General features: G+C 37.6%; 1 protein-coding gene and 1 long non-coding RNA gene across 3 annotated transcripts in view; both read left to right on the plus strand.

Annotated features, from left to right (window-relative positions):
• The window catches only part of Kcnn2 (potassium channel, calcium activated intermediate/small conductance subfamily N alpha, member 2), a 142,669-nt gene that overhangs the window by 46,413 nt on the left and 82,059 nt on the right, over positions 1-14,197 (plus strand). The gene's annotated exons all lie outside the window — the stretch shown is intronic.
• LOC102020530 overlaps positions 13,089-14,197 on the plus strand; it is a 2,955-nt gene continuing 1,846 nt past the window's right edge. Inside the window, exon 1 of the long non-coding RNA XR_259730.2 lies at positions 13,089-13,190. This is a non-coding gene — a long non-coding RNA (uncharacterized LOC102020530). The remainder of the gene's footprint in view (positions 13,191-14,197) is intronic.

Raw genomic sequence — 14,197 nt, forward strand, 5'->3', positions numbered from 1 at the left:
TCAGATTAGAAAGAGCATTCTTGTTTTCATATCGCAATAAAAAGTGAAAATTGTTCACTTCATAGCAAGATGAGAGCCTGTAGTCAGCCATAATGTAAGGGGACTAATCAACAAGTTTGTGGACTGTGGGCAAGGGACAGAGCCCAGAGTCAGGGTTGGGACTTGAGGCTGAGTTGCATTTTTGTGCTTTACAGGTTGAGTGACATCGGGACGCCTATCTTACTTCTTGCCTTGGATTCTTCTTTTGCACTCAATCTTGATAAGACTTCCCTTTTCAAGTATAACACTGTATAATTAGACAAATGTGTATGGAAAAAGAAGTCACTACCCAGTACTGTGCTAGTATATTTTCCACACTTGATTTTCATTGAACTTCCCATTATGTTGCTCAAAATCTCCAAATTGTACCTTTAAGGTACAAAGATTTAGTTGAAGAAAAATGTTTTCCCACAGAGTTTCGGTTTTGAACATGATGTCACCAGCAACTTAGACTTCCCGAAATGTCTGTGTTTTGCTGCCTTTGTCCCTCTCCCCTCTCTGCTCTCGCCTGTCTCCCTTTTCTCCTTCTCTCCCTGCTTCTTTTCTGTCTGTCTTTTGTGAAGTTCACAAGACATCGTACAACACATACCTCTATTTATTTGGCTTGCAGGATGGCTTTCACTGACCCCTACAAGTTCCAACTTAGTTCCATATAAGTGTGCTTTCTGTATTAAAGAGAGAGTCATACCCGATAAAAATTCACTTTTTCATTAATCAGAAGAGTTCTCAGAATGTTTTAAGCTTCAGAAGAGGCAAAAAGCTTTTTGGAGAAATTTTTTTTTTTTTTTCACAGAACTTTCCCTGTCCTACCAAGCACAGAATTTCTAGAAGTTTCTTGAAAAATGTTCTCTACTAATAGGGAAGCCATCTTATAGAAGGCAGTATTCTTTGTGGCCTCTCCCACACCCCTATATCCTGCACCTCTGATTTATTTATTTGTATGTTTTATATACAATATGTATATTTATATTTGCATTTATAAACGTGTATAATTTTAAATACTTTATGTGTGTATATATCAATATGTGTGTGTGTAAGAAAGAGCATGAATGAATAAATGAATGAATGAATAGGTGAATGATAGGAGGAAGCAAAGTATCAGGATCCTAGCATGATTTCTGTGGCCTCCAATTGTTAGCAGCATTCCTGGACCAGACCACATGATCTACATGCTCTCTGGTTCCAGTCTGGCCTATGTGGAGTTGGACTTCAAGCCTAGGAAGAATGTTCTCTTCTGAAGCACTCTGATAAGTGTGGCTTTGCGCTGCTCAGGGATCTTTTCAGGGGACCTGTAGCAAGGCGTTTAATCAGGATGTATTAAGAGAAAAGTCAGGGATATTTATGTCTTAGAAGAGACCTGAACCCCAGAGTTTGAGGTGAATTGGGAATTAGCTGATCTTGACTTGCACCTTCAAGGCCTCTCTGGTCTTGTAAAGAAATTTGGGGGCCGTTTAACCCAAGTGTCTTCTGGACACTGATCCTCAGAAAGTTTGTAGCTGTTTTATAAGGGTAGAACTGTATACTGTAGGCCAGCGCTATGTTCCATAAAGTAAAGTATTTTGTTTCTTTTTCACTCAGAAGGTTCTGAGAGGATTTAATATGTGAATTCACAACAGGAATTTCTAAGAGGAGAAAGTAGTATTTATTTGGACAGATCTTCTGGGATACACACTCAACATGTTATTACTGAAATTTCAGAGAGAAAGGAATTCTAACTTACTCTGTGCAATTAGGGACTGTAAAAATGTTTCTATGTTCCATATATTCTTTTTCTTTTAGCCACAAATTGTGTGATGTTGGGGAGGTGCTGAGTTGGTGGTAGAGAGGGAGCAAGAGGGAAGAGTTGAACTAGGAATTTTGTTGGCAGTGTTTGCGAGCAGAAAAGCAAATATTGCCAATCCCTAATAAACTGGAGATGCCAAGTAATGTTTCTGTCACTGGAAGAGATTTTTTTAGTTAAGACATTAGTTGTCAAATAAACTGACTGTTATTTTTCTCATTGTTTCATGTCTCTAGGTATTTAAATATACCTTAACTATGCATTGAGAGGAAAAGTTTTTGGAAAATACCTTAAAAATGTTTTGCTGGTTTTGGAAGTGAAATAAGTGGAGAAGCAAAAATGGACCTTGCTTTAGACTAGATTGTACTAATCTAAACTGCAGTATAGATGGATTAAAAATAAATTGCATTATTAAACCCATTTAAGCCAAAAGTTATAATTTTTTGAACTTTTATATGAAATTTATACATGTTACATAAAAAAATTCAAGGAACAAAAATTTGAAGAGAAAAATTTTATTATGTTCTATCCTTGTGTGTTGCTCCAAAAATGGAACACTAGGCATAAAAGGATTAAAAACTACCATGCCCAAAACACCTGGTATTTATTTTTTAAGTTATCAATGATAACCTGACAAATAGAGGCCTCGATTTAATTGTATTTAGAATCTACTCTTCAGTAACTTAAGAGTAAGTATGTTTTATTTCTTCTATCAGAGAAACCAGTTAGACTCTAGGTTTTGTTTTTGTTTTTGTTTTGACTTGGTCACTAATACTCTTTTAGTTCTCATAGTGTAGTGGTTATTGCGTTTGCCTCACACTAACACTTTTTTGCATTGTATTTTTTGTGTTTTCAGTTACTTTGAAGATGATTTCTTAAATGTAGTTCAAACATACATTGTTATATGTATGTTATGGAATATTATAGTCAAATCATGCATCATAATAAAAATATATACAATATATGTTTCAAATAAAATACCTGTGGTAAGTACAAGGATTGAGTATGTCTTCTGACATCAGTGTTATGAATGAGTTCCTAATAGAAACTCTTGTAGGATAACTATATCCTGTTTTGGGGGCTGGTGATTTAGCTCAGTGGCACAGCGCCTACCTGGCAAGTGCAAGGTCATGAGTTCAATTCCCAGTACCGGAAGGAAAACAAAAAAACAAACAAAAAGAATATCCTGTTTTGTTACTAGATACATTTTCATTCTCTTTGCACCAATTTATAGAAGACCCGTGATTTGGGATCCTACTTTCAATGTAATATGGGTCCTGGATACATTTTAGTTTTATATATACTGAGTTAAAAATTAATACTTTTGTTCCAGAGAACCAATAAAACAAAAATAGAATGGTATTTATTTACATCTAGGAAATTGATGCATTAGTAATTACCTTTTTGTGACTTGATAGTAGTTTATTCCTTTAAAATTGTATATATTTATTCTATTTAGAACATATTTTTCAATAAAGCAGAACTTCAAGTTTCAAAATGTAATAAACTCCATTTGAAGTGCATAAATGACTCTAATTTTCACATTTCTCATTTCAAAAACATTTTTCTTTCTGTATATCGTAGGCCAGTTTTTCAGGGAGGAAGGGATAAGTGGCATCTGGACATCTTACTTGTTCTGTTTGTTTTTGTGATTGATGTAGGGTCAGTGTAGGAAGATGTGAAATGGGGAGTTACATTTTAGAACACTAGCTCATTTTCCTGGTCTGTTCTCCATATTTTATTTTGTATTTTCAGGAACTCGGTGGCCTGTTCCTTTTCAAGGTGATCACTAGTGATGCCTATTTCCTGCTGATTTGCTTAAATTTGAAACATGTTACTTGTGATCAAGTTTCTTCATAGTTGTAAAAATAATCATAAAATATGCATCACAATGCTAGGCAAACATATCCTGCTGAGATCTTGATTTATTATAGTATCCTGGGTAATTCAATTATTTCTGACCACTTCAGGTTTCAGGTGTTCCTAAGTAAACTCTAAGCATTTCATCAATGGATTTGTAATTCGTAGTTGAGGGTAATATAATACGTTGTAAACTTACACTTCCAAGGTGTGATTCACACACACAGATATAGAATATTCAGGCTCATAAATGAGTCACAACTTTAAAGTGAGCCGTTTCAAGTTGTACTTGTGAAAGTTGACACTTTGGAAGCCTTCATCATGCATCTATGACTTGCAGAGCATCAATGTGTACTATAATGTTTCCCAAATACATGGGTCTGTAAGTCTTATGGAAAGAAGAACCAATACTCTTTGAAGCTCAACTGTCTCATCATTCTGATGATGTGTCGTGTTTTCTGGTGTACCTCCTCAGGAAACGATGGAGAATAATATCTGTGGCAAAGGGCTTTGAGATGCTGGTTTGAAGGATGCAGGTTGACAGAACCAGCAGTGATTATATTCAAGCAGGAAAAACTAAAAAATGAAACAGTTTAGGTATCTAATTTTAATGGATTCCAGCCTGATATCATAGTTCATGACAGTCTGGCCCTCCTGACATCCATGTGGATATCCAGGTTTTATGAAATGGAGTCCCAAATGTTTTCCAGTTTGAGAACTCTGGAATTGTCCACCTAGAATACCAGTCAGTCTTGGACAGCATAGTCATTCAGTACAGCTTCAGAACCCCTGTGCCAGATACAAAGAAAGACTATAACATCTAAATGAAAATGCCCTACTGTTTGAGTCATTCTGTCTTTAAGAAGATTAATACATTTCTTGGACATAAATAGGGCATGACTGAAGAAACCTCAAACGTTTTCTACTTGTCCACAGGATTTTCTGCGTTCTATTTCTTTTTGAATTTTATACCTTTTATTTATTTATTTACTTTTTTTTTTTTTTTTGCTGTATTGGTTTTTCTCCAGTACCGGGAACCGAACTTATGACGTTGCGCTTGCCAGGCAGGCGCTTTTGCCGCTGAGCTAAATCCCCAGCCCCTTTATACCTTTATTTTAGATATTTTCTTCAAGTTTCATTAAAAGAACAAATGAGTCAAGACAAAAAATGCTTTTGCTACAATAGACTGTACAGATTTTGGATATTTGATGAAAAATCTGCCTCTTTGTATAATGTTCAACTTTTAAAGTCTTAGTCCATGTTAATAGGCTTGCTAGTGTTATTAGAACTCACTAGGCCGTGGGTCCATGTTAGGAACTTATCTCACAGTTAATGTCCGGTAGGAAGCAGTGAGTGAGGCATTAAGGGAGGATGAAGAATATATATTGGCATAATAAGTCACCTCTTCCCACTAGGTTTCACCTTCCATTAACATCAGACTGACCCAGCTATAAAGCCATCAATGGACTAATTCAGTATCACACACCCATAATCCAGTCATCTCCCAAAGGGTCCACCTGTAAGAGCCTGTGGCTATGTGAGGAGGTCTAGATATAAGCCTTAATACATGATTGCAAAATATTTTCTGGGGCTTGTGTCTTCATTACTTGTGTGTGTGTGTGTGTGTGTGTGTGTGTGTGTGTTTAATGGACTAAAGCCCTGCAGACTTGCCTTTCTGTAACTCAGTCTTGTCATGCCTTCTAAAACCAAACAAGAAAAAACAAAACAAAACAGTCATGTTTCTCCTGTAGATGAGACTCTCCGAAGAAACTTTTTCTGTCATTAAATTCTATCCTTTACATGCTTCTTCTGGCTACCCTGAAGTCTTTCAGCTATTTGCTAGTAACAAGGAAGAGGAGAAGGAGCAAAGGAGGTTATTTTTTAAACTCTACTTAAAAATCTTTCCTGTTCTTCATTGCTTTCATGATCATAGTAACTCTAAGGAATGAGGCCCAGAGAGTATTTGTCATTTTCTTACTTAGGGTGAAGATGTTCCTGACTCGCCTACTTGGAATTATTTAAGATTCTTTATTATTTCTCCCCCAGTTAAGACAATAGCTTGTTTTCACTTGTCCCTACCTTTCTTCATGACCAAAAGCAAACTTTTATAATGTTCCGGGGATATATCCAGACACTGTGAAAAACCTCCTTCCCCTTTGTGGGACTGTGTTAGACTTTATGACAGTCCACTGTCATGACTTTGGAAGAATGATCCTCTGTCAGTAGAGTGCCCAACCAGGTTACTGCTGTTTAACTGTTCGTAAAGTGCTTTGTGTCCCCGTGACAGTATTCCTTTGCACAACTCACAGGGGCCTGTGGCATCTAATTTTGACATGCAGTATTGTTGATGCCACAGTTGCTCAGGAGGCAAAAGTTATTTGAATAATGACTGCTTAGTGTCTTTGCTCCCAGGTCTCCTCCTGTCAGATCCTTGTCTAAAACCTTTTTGTGTAAAACAAAGTATACTGTTTCAGTTTATTGAATTGTATTTAGTATTCTAACAGAATAAAATACAATTTAAAAAGAAGTTTCTACACATTCTTGGTATTAGATGTGGCAGCTTTAGAGCCTCTTTTGAAACTTCATGTAAGAATCATGGTTTATAAATGTGAAAGCCATGAAGTAATCCATAAAGTACTAAGATCTAAACAGATTAGTGAAAAATAACTTCTGTGTTGGTTATCATAGTGAAAAGTTACATTCAGTGACTTTCGTGTTTTGTTAAAATGATTCTCAGTATTTTATGTGATTAAATATATTAGTGATAATCAATTTTTGAACAAAAGTGGGACTATGCTGGACATCTATGGAGACTCTTCCTAGAGGTTCACTTAGTATTATTTTGGTTCAGTCATGGACACAGAGAAGAGTTTTAAGTAGTACTGTATTAGCAGTGTCCTTAGAATCTCTAATTTGCTCTTATGTATGAAAGTAGATAAATTTCTTATGTCCACTAGTGTTATTATTATAGTAGTTCTTCTGCCATGCATTTATTTATTTATTTATAGTGCTGAAACCCAGAATTGCTTCTTCCTTTTTTTTTTTTTTTTCTTTTTTCCTTTTTCTTTTTGAGACAGGGTCTCACTATGCAGTTCAGGCTGGCCTTAAACTCACTTTGTAGCCCAGGCTGGTCTTGAACTCACAATGATCCACCTTCCTCAGCCTCCCAAGTGCTGGGATTACAGGCATGCACCACCATGCCCAGCTGCTTCTTCCTATTTAGTAAAGTGATTTCATTTTGTTTTTAAAATTTATTATCATTATACGCATTTTGGAGTGGTGTGTTTTAATTTGATTCATACATACACACATGCATGCATATACATATACAATGTGTAATGATCAAATCAGTGTACTTAACATTTCTATCTCTAGAAAATTTTTCTAAATTTTTAATTAACATTTAATAATTCTACATATTAGATTCCATATGATATTTTTGCTTTATATATATATATATATAATATACTGATCAAATCAGGGTATTGAACAATTCCATCCTCTTGTCCTTATTTTGGAACTCTGGAGCTCCCTTCTTCTAGTTATTCATAAAATATCTAACAGGGTATAGAGTGTAGTCACCTCAATAAAACCCTAGAATTTATTCTATGTTTTGTGGCTCATTACTTAACTTCCCTTTCTCCTCCTTTGCCTTCCACTATTCTCAGCCCAAAGTAGTCATTATTTTTTATTCACACTGATGTTTTTTCAGTCTCACAGGAGAGAGAACATGTGGTATTTGTGCTTTTGTGTGACTCACTTCACTTAATACAGTGTCCTCCAGCATATCAAAGAGATGTCTGCACACCCATATTTATTGTTGTACTGGTCATCATAACTAAAGTATTGGAATCAACCTAGAAGCCCTGAATAGACAAATGAATAAAGAAGATATAGTAGATATAACTGAAATACTACCGAACCACAAACAAAACTGACATAGTGTATTTTTAGTGGGCGCTAAGAAGTTCAGAGGTGTCTGAAGTAAGAAGCCATCCTGCCTTGTTTTCTGTTCCTGTCTAGAGATTCTACATTTTTATATGTTAATAGCTTTTGTTCCTCCTCTCATGTCCCATTTGTCTACTTTATCTTAGGATCTCTATTCTTTCAATCCTATCAAGGCTATTGGCTTTAATTTTGATGGGGCAGGTACTAGAATAGATGTGTGATGCTGAATGGTTGCATGGGAAAAGGAATGAAGGTAAAGAGGTTTCATGTGGTATGTAAAAGTACCAGGAAGTCTTATCATAGTCAGTAGTTAGTGGTATTGTACATTAAAAAGTACATGATCCTAGTTGGGTTAGATGTGTTTTTTCTCTGGTTTTGAATGCCTACAATGCCTTACACCTTGTTTAAATAAAGGTACAAAGACTGTAAGTCCAGCTCCTCAGTGGTACAGACAGTATCAGGGACCATCTTGATCTCCCCACAGCCCAGAGTCCTTTAATATCTTAGTCAGCTAAAACTGTACAAGTCATCTATGAGGCCGATCTCAAGGTCACCTGCTGCACCTTTATAAGCATTTGCAGAATGAATGTTTCTGCACAAATGTGTATCCATCAAGTACAACAGTAGAAGGCAGGTTATTAAAACCTAATGAGAGATGTAATGTGCTAAAATCCAACTCTACAGTTTTTATGAAGAGTAACACTAGCAAGAATAATATGTGACAAATGTTAGAAAAATTGTAGCATCTTTGTCATAGTCTAGAAACTAGTTCATTTGCAAGTAATTAGAGTTTTATGATTTAGTAAGTTAGCACAGGTTAATGAGGAGTTCTATGTTAATTTAAAATTTCTGTGAAACAGTGGCAAAAATAGCACCTGCTGAATATTTGAAGGCTGCAGTCATGTTGATCTTGGAAATCTAAAACCTCCTCAATGCGCTGGACTGCTGGGTGAAAGGCCTCTCCCAAACGTGACAGGTGTGGAGCAGCACTCCTCCACACCTTTCTCTGTGTCCAGCTGGGGAGTGTTTCCTTTGCTCTGCTGCAGCATGCAGACCCAGACAGAGCGTCTCAGGTTCCTATGCTGGGTGTTGCTTCACAAGCTTTCAGCAACAATATGGCTGCAGTCACTGTTGGGATTTACCAATGGAGGGCAGAGGGGCCTCATTCTGTGATGACTTCAGTGACAGAGTCAAAAGTGGAGAGAAATATACAGACAAGTGTGAGTGCTCCCAAGGCAGTATTCCACCTTTCCTTTCATGAATGTCCATGTCAGAGATTACTGCTGTTAGTCCCTTGGCTGTTCACCTTGAGTCCTGTTATGCATTTCATTTCATGAGTTCTTCCCTGAAGCCTCGTTAGTAGCAGTAGGCAGCTGGGGCCAGCAGTGCACACCAGTCACCCCAGCTATTACAGAGGCTGAGGCAGAAGGATCGCAAGTCTGAGGCCAGCCTGGATGACTTCACAGGACCACATCTCAAGATAAAATTATAAAAAGGACTTGTAGATCATTGGGAAAATGCTTGCCTAGCTCATGTGAACCCTTGGGTTCAACCCTCAGCACGAGACACACACACACACACACACACACACACACACTAATCATTCATGGCTTGTGGTAGAAATGCACATGAATGTGTTGCTCATTATGGTCTGTAGAACTTCAGAGAATGCCTATCATGGCCAAAGGTATGGGAGGGAAAAAACAAATTAAAAAGTCGTGTGTATTAAGCCACCAAGTTTAGCTTCCTTAAATAAGAATAACTTTATGTAACCACATCCCAAAACAAGGCCAAGTAGGCTACTTGGAAGGTAAAATTAAGAATTTTCTGTTATAGTTCTTCATCCAGTTTTACTTTTTATTAAGATTTCTATCAGGCTTTATCTTTGCCTGACATTATGTTGCTTATGGATCATGTTTTTGGTAGAAACAAATAGCAGGGATTGAGGACATGGAATTTTTATTTCCGGAGTGCTGAGCTTGCTAAGGCAGGTGTTGGCAAATGGTAGCCCACGGGACAAGTCTGTAGCACAGCTTGTTCTGGTAAAGTTCACAAGCGCAGAACAGTGTTTTACCTTCCTAAATTTTTGGAGAGAAAAAGAATATGTGACAGAGACCACATGTAGTCTACAAAGCCTAAAATATTTATCACCTGTCTAATATGGAGCAAATTTGCCAACCCCCTACCTAAGATAATACCATTTTTGCCAAGTTCGTTTCAAGTACAATTTTATATTATAAGGAGTATTCTAACTTTCTTTTGAGGCCAGACAGTGGGTTTATGTTTTGTCATAGCTTCAATCAGGAGTTAAACCTCCCTTCCTAGATAACCAGTATATCTTTAGGACCAAATATAAACAGGGTAACCAGTGATCAAACACTGACATTACTTAAGTAATGATAGGTACAAATATCATATTGATAGGTAACCTAAGCTCTTCTGACTTGGACTAGCTACCTGCCTGTATAATTCATTTTTATGTAAGCTAAATAAATCTACCTCCTCTGTCACTAAATAAAGATACTAATGCAGTAAGATATGAATGAATTGTTCTGATCTCTTGAGGAATGCAGTCTGCTTGGTTTTAACTTCATTAACCTTGGGTGACAAAGTATAAACACCAAATTGTTAAAAAATTTACTGCAGAAGTTGTGGAGAAGCCGATCTTGTGGACTTGGAACTGAAGCCTGCAGAACGTAGTCACTGAGCATTGGCAGGATGCCTCTCCTTTAACAAGGAAAACACTGAAGTCATCTTTCAAGATCACTGTCTGGAGTGTATAAACTAAGCTCTGCGTGTATAAAGTGGCGGCTCCATGGTACATATTCTCAGGGCAGCTATAAGGGTAAAGCAGTCTTTATTGCTGTTACGTAGTGGAATATTGTAATAAAATACCATGATTGCCTTTGCCGTCTGCTCTCTGCCTCTAGATGCAGAGCTGCTTCTGTGGAGCCTTAACCTGGGAGAAATTGACCAACAAGAGATTAAAATCAGTCCTGTTGGATTTTCTTGTAAGAATGTCTGCTAAGAGCTCTCATGAGGTTTTCTTGCTGTTTCCCTTAAGATTTATAGCCTTTTCCATAAACATAATACTTATTCTTTAGAAGAACCTAAAGGAAGAAACTACAATTTTGCTATGATACCAGATATCTGGGATAGTCCACAGTTATGCTGGTGTGTTTATATTAAACCAGGGAAGCACTTACAGAACAGGTTTTATAGGATGTCTAGAACTCCCGTGGCACATTTGTCCTGCAAGGATTGCATATTAGGGTCAGGCTATAGCTTCTTCCTCCTTGTTCATTCTCTTTGATCCCTCAGACAGGCTGTAGATGTGGCTCATTTTGGCTGAGTCTACTCTGGCCCTGAGGACTTTTGTTTCATAGAAACCTTCAAGCTGGGTAAGAATAACATTCCCTTTGTTCATTGTTTCTGAGGGATGCATTTTTCATACTCCAGACAGGTAGTTTGAGATGTGACTAAAAATTGCAGCTGCATTTCTGCCTTAAAACGAATTGATGTTTTAAATGCTGCAGTTTTGTACCTTTCCAGTGCAGTCTTAAGTTGTCAGAACTGCTTCTCAGTCTATTTTGCACACAGCCCTGGATATTATCGATCTTAGCATATAATATTTTTCCATTTACAGATTGTCTTTGTTAGAATGATAGAAATCATGAGACATGGTTATTAGTAAATCAGCATATTTCGGTGAAATTGTTTGAAATAAAACCCAAACCAATATCTAGGTTTAGTGTTCAAATTAGATTACATTCAAAGAGAGTGTGTCTGTAATTTGCTTATCTGGATTCCAATTACAGTTAGTCTTCCTGGGTTTTGTTTTTTGTTTTGTCTTGTTTTGTTTATTTTACTTACAGAAGTGCAACCTTTCAGCTACCATTGTGTTACAGTTTCTCATTCTCAGTATTTAGTTACTGGTATTCTGATAAAAACAGTCTTCTAATTAACTGTTGTTAAAATCATTGCTAGGCACAAAGGGAGAATGAGTCTCCTTTGTGCTGCTAAAGGATATTTCCAAATCAGTGGGATAGTTTTAAACATGTCTTACTGCTACGAAACACCGTGCTTATGTTTCTCCAATCTGCATAGATTGAAAACAAATAAATATTTAAATCAAAATAATTTATTACAGTATAACACACATTGACATTAATCCCCCTAAAAATACTCCCCCCTTACCACAAATAGATGTACCCTATCCTCTTGTCATTTCCTGGAGCAATTCTTGAAGTTCTCTTTCATGAGTACCTTCCCTTGTGCTATCGTGGCTGCCTCGATGTCTTGAATCGATTCAAAACATTTGCCTGTCGTGGTCACTTTAACTTTGGGGAAGAGCTAGAAACTGAATCTGTTAGATTTGGAGAACAATCTAGATGAAGACTCACCTGAATGATTTTATGAACCTAGCCTTCTGTTGAACGGCACTTGGTAGCAGCATTCAGTGTATTTTTGATCACACCTCATAGAGAGGAATTCCAGAACTGATTCAGAAAGTAGTAAGAAGAGTGGCATAAGTGTGTTTGAAGTGAGGGAAAATATTTTGAGGAACGGTAATGTCAATTTGTCTTTTAGTGTAATATTTTTTAAATTTAAATATGCATCATATATTTCTATCACACCTCACACATACACACCCATACACCCAAACACTGACATCCCTACTTGGTAGGGAATGTAGGTATAAAACTAACATACAGTCTTTGCCCTTTAGAGATTTGCAATATATTAGGACAAATTTGTTAAATTGTAATGTGAGAGAGAATAAGCACCAAAATCAAGGGATGAGGACATAGATCATTCAATTATAATTTAAACCTTTAGGGGAAAAGTGTTTGATGTGGGTCTTCAGAATGAATGGAACTTCAGAAGGCTGAAAGTGAGGCCAGGCTGCCCAGACTGAAAGGACGTGAGGAAGGGTGTGAAGGCGGAAGGTGTGGGACCATACAGGAGCAAAGCAGCGTTGCCTTCCTCAAGGAGGATTTAGGAAGAAGGGATGTGGTAGGCGGTTACACTGAAATGGGGGTATTGTGTGTGAAAATTAGGAGTCTGGATTTTAGCCTGCAGGTCCGTTTCCAAGCACCCCCTTGGTATTGTTGCGCCACCTGCATTATTATTAGCATTTTGTTAATATTGACAGTTATTTTCCTTCAGTGACTTTACATGAAAAGGAAACTTCCTGTGACTTTGCTTACCAATAAACCTGTACTTGTTTTAAGTAAATCCAGAGATCCAAGCCCTCATTAAATTCCGTTTTGGCCATGTTTCTTCTACAGTACTCTGAGCTGAGCCTCTTGGCTTACTGCAAAGGGAGGTAAGAGAAGGTTACAGGCCTGGCTCTGACCCACTGGCATAACTCCGACCCTTTTTTTATACACAGCAGAAGGGCCAAAAGAGGATCAAAACTGAAATAAGTTACTACAGACAATCCTGAGCCTTATGTAACTGCAGTTCATCTCAAATGCATTGTAAAAACTTGCCCTGTGTGCCACTGCCTACGTCCTATGCTTTCTAAAACTTCTGGCAATACTGAAGAGTTCTGGAGCGGGTAGGTCTTTGAGCAGTAGAAATGTTGCTCGGACTTTCTAAGGAAACACTGACAGCATGGAGAAGGCAGCTGGGAGAGACGAAGGAAGGTGCTAGAAGCAGGAAGAGCAGCTGAGCTGTTAACGCAGTCTTAGCTAGAGGAGAGGGGGCTCTCCAGTAGGGGATGAGTCCTTCACTATTCATGCCCAGTGACCTTTATCAAGGTCAGGAAAAGGCTTCGAAGAGTAGTGTGCGATGCCTTACATGTGCCAGAAGCTGTAGGACTAAACACTGGAGGAGGGGGCTGAGAAGGGAAATAATGGGATTTATTTTGCAGATGTCAACAAATGAGGAAAGATAGAAGAATATGATTGAAAGACACCCAAGTGCACCTCATCTGGGGTTATATAATAGGAGAGGAAGTGAAGAAAATATGTAAAGGCTCAAGTCAAAGGAAGGCAAGTTAAGGGGATTCACGAGAGGTGGCTTTTGTGTCTGTGAAACAGAGGATGTAGCTATGTGTGGAAAGCAAGATTGGTGACAAAATGACATTTCTAAATTCAGTTTATAAAAATTCTAGCAGTCCACTCTACCTGAGATCATGGAGTGAATAAAGGGCTTGCCTATCATGTTTTTAAATATTACAGATTCGTCATAAATCCCAAAATATTGCCAATTCAGATTTATGTAACAATTACTAGGGGAATTCAGTTAGTATCTAGTGTACTCTGCTGTGTATATCCGAAGTGTTCTACATTCCTACTCCCAAGAAGGGCCCTAGACCAACACTTATAAAAAGCATGCATCTCTGTGTCAGAGTTACAAGATTTTTGAAGTTTAGGATTGGGAGGATTTTCAACCTTGTGAAGTTTAGGGTAGGAGAATTTACTTGGTCCAACTAACTCTTGAATCCTATCACCTCCCCAAAGATCAGTCAGCCATGCTTAAAACCTCAGAGGATGCCCTAGCAACTCCTGCAAAAGCCCATTCTATCCTTGGCCCAATTCATTTTATTATAAAATATAGTCA

Source organism: Chinchilla lanigera, unplaced genomic scaffold, assembly GCF_000276665.1.
Source record: "Chinchilla lanigera isolate Chin_1 unplaced genomic scaffold, ChiLan1.0 scaffold00007, whole genome shotgun sequence".
In the NCBI taxonomy this organism is placed as follows: Eukaryota; Metazoa; Chordata; class Mammalia; order Rodentia; family Chinchillidae; genus Chinchilla; species Chinchilla lanigera.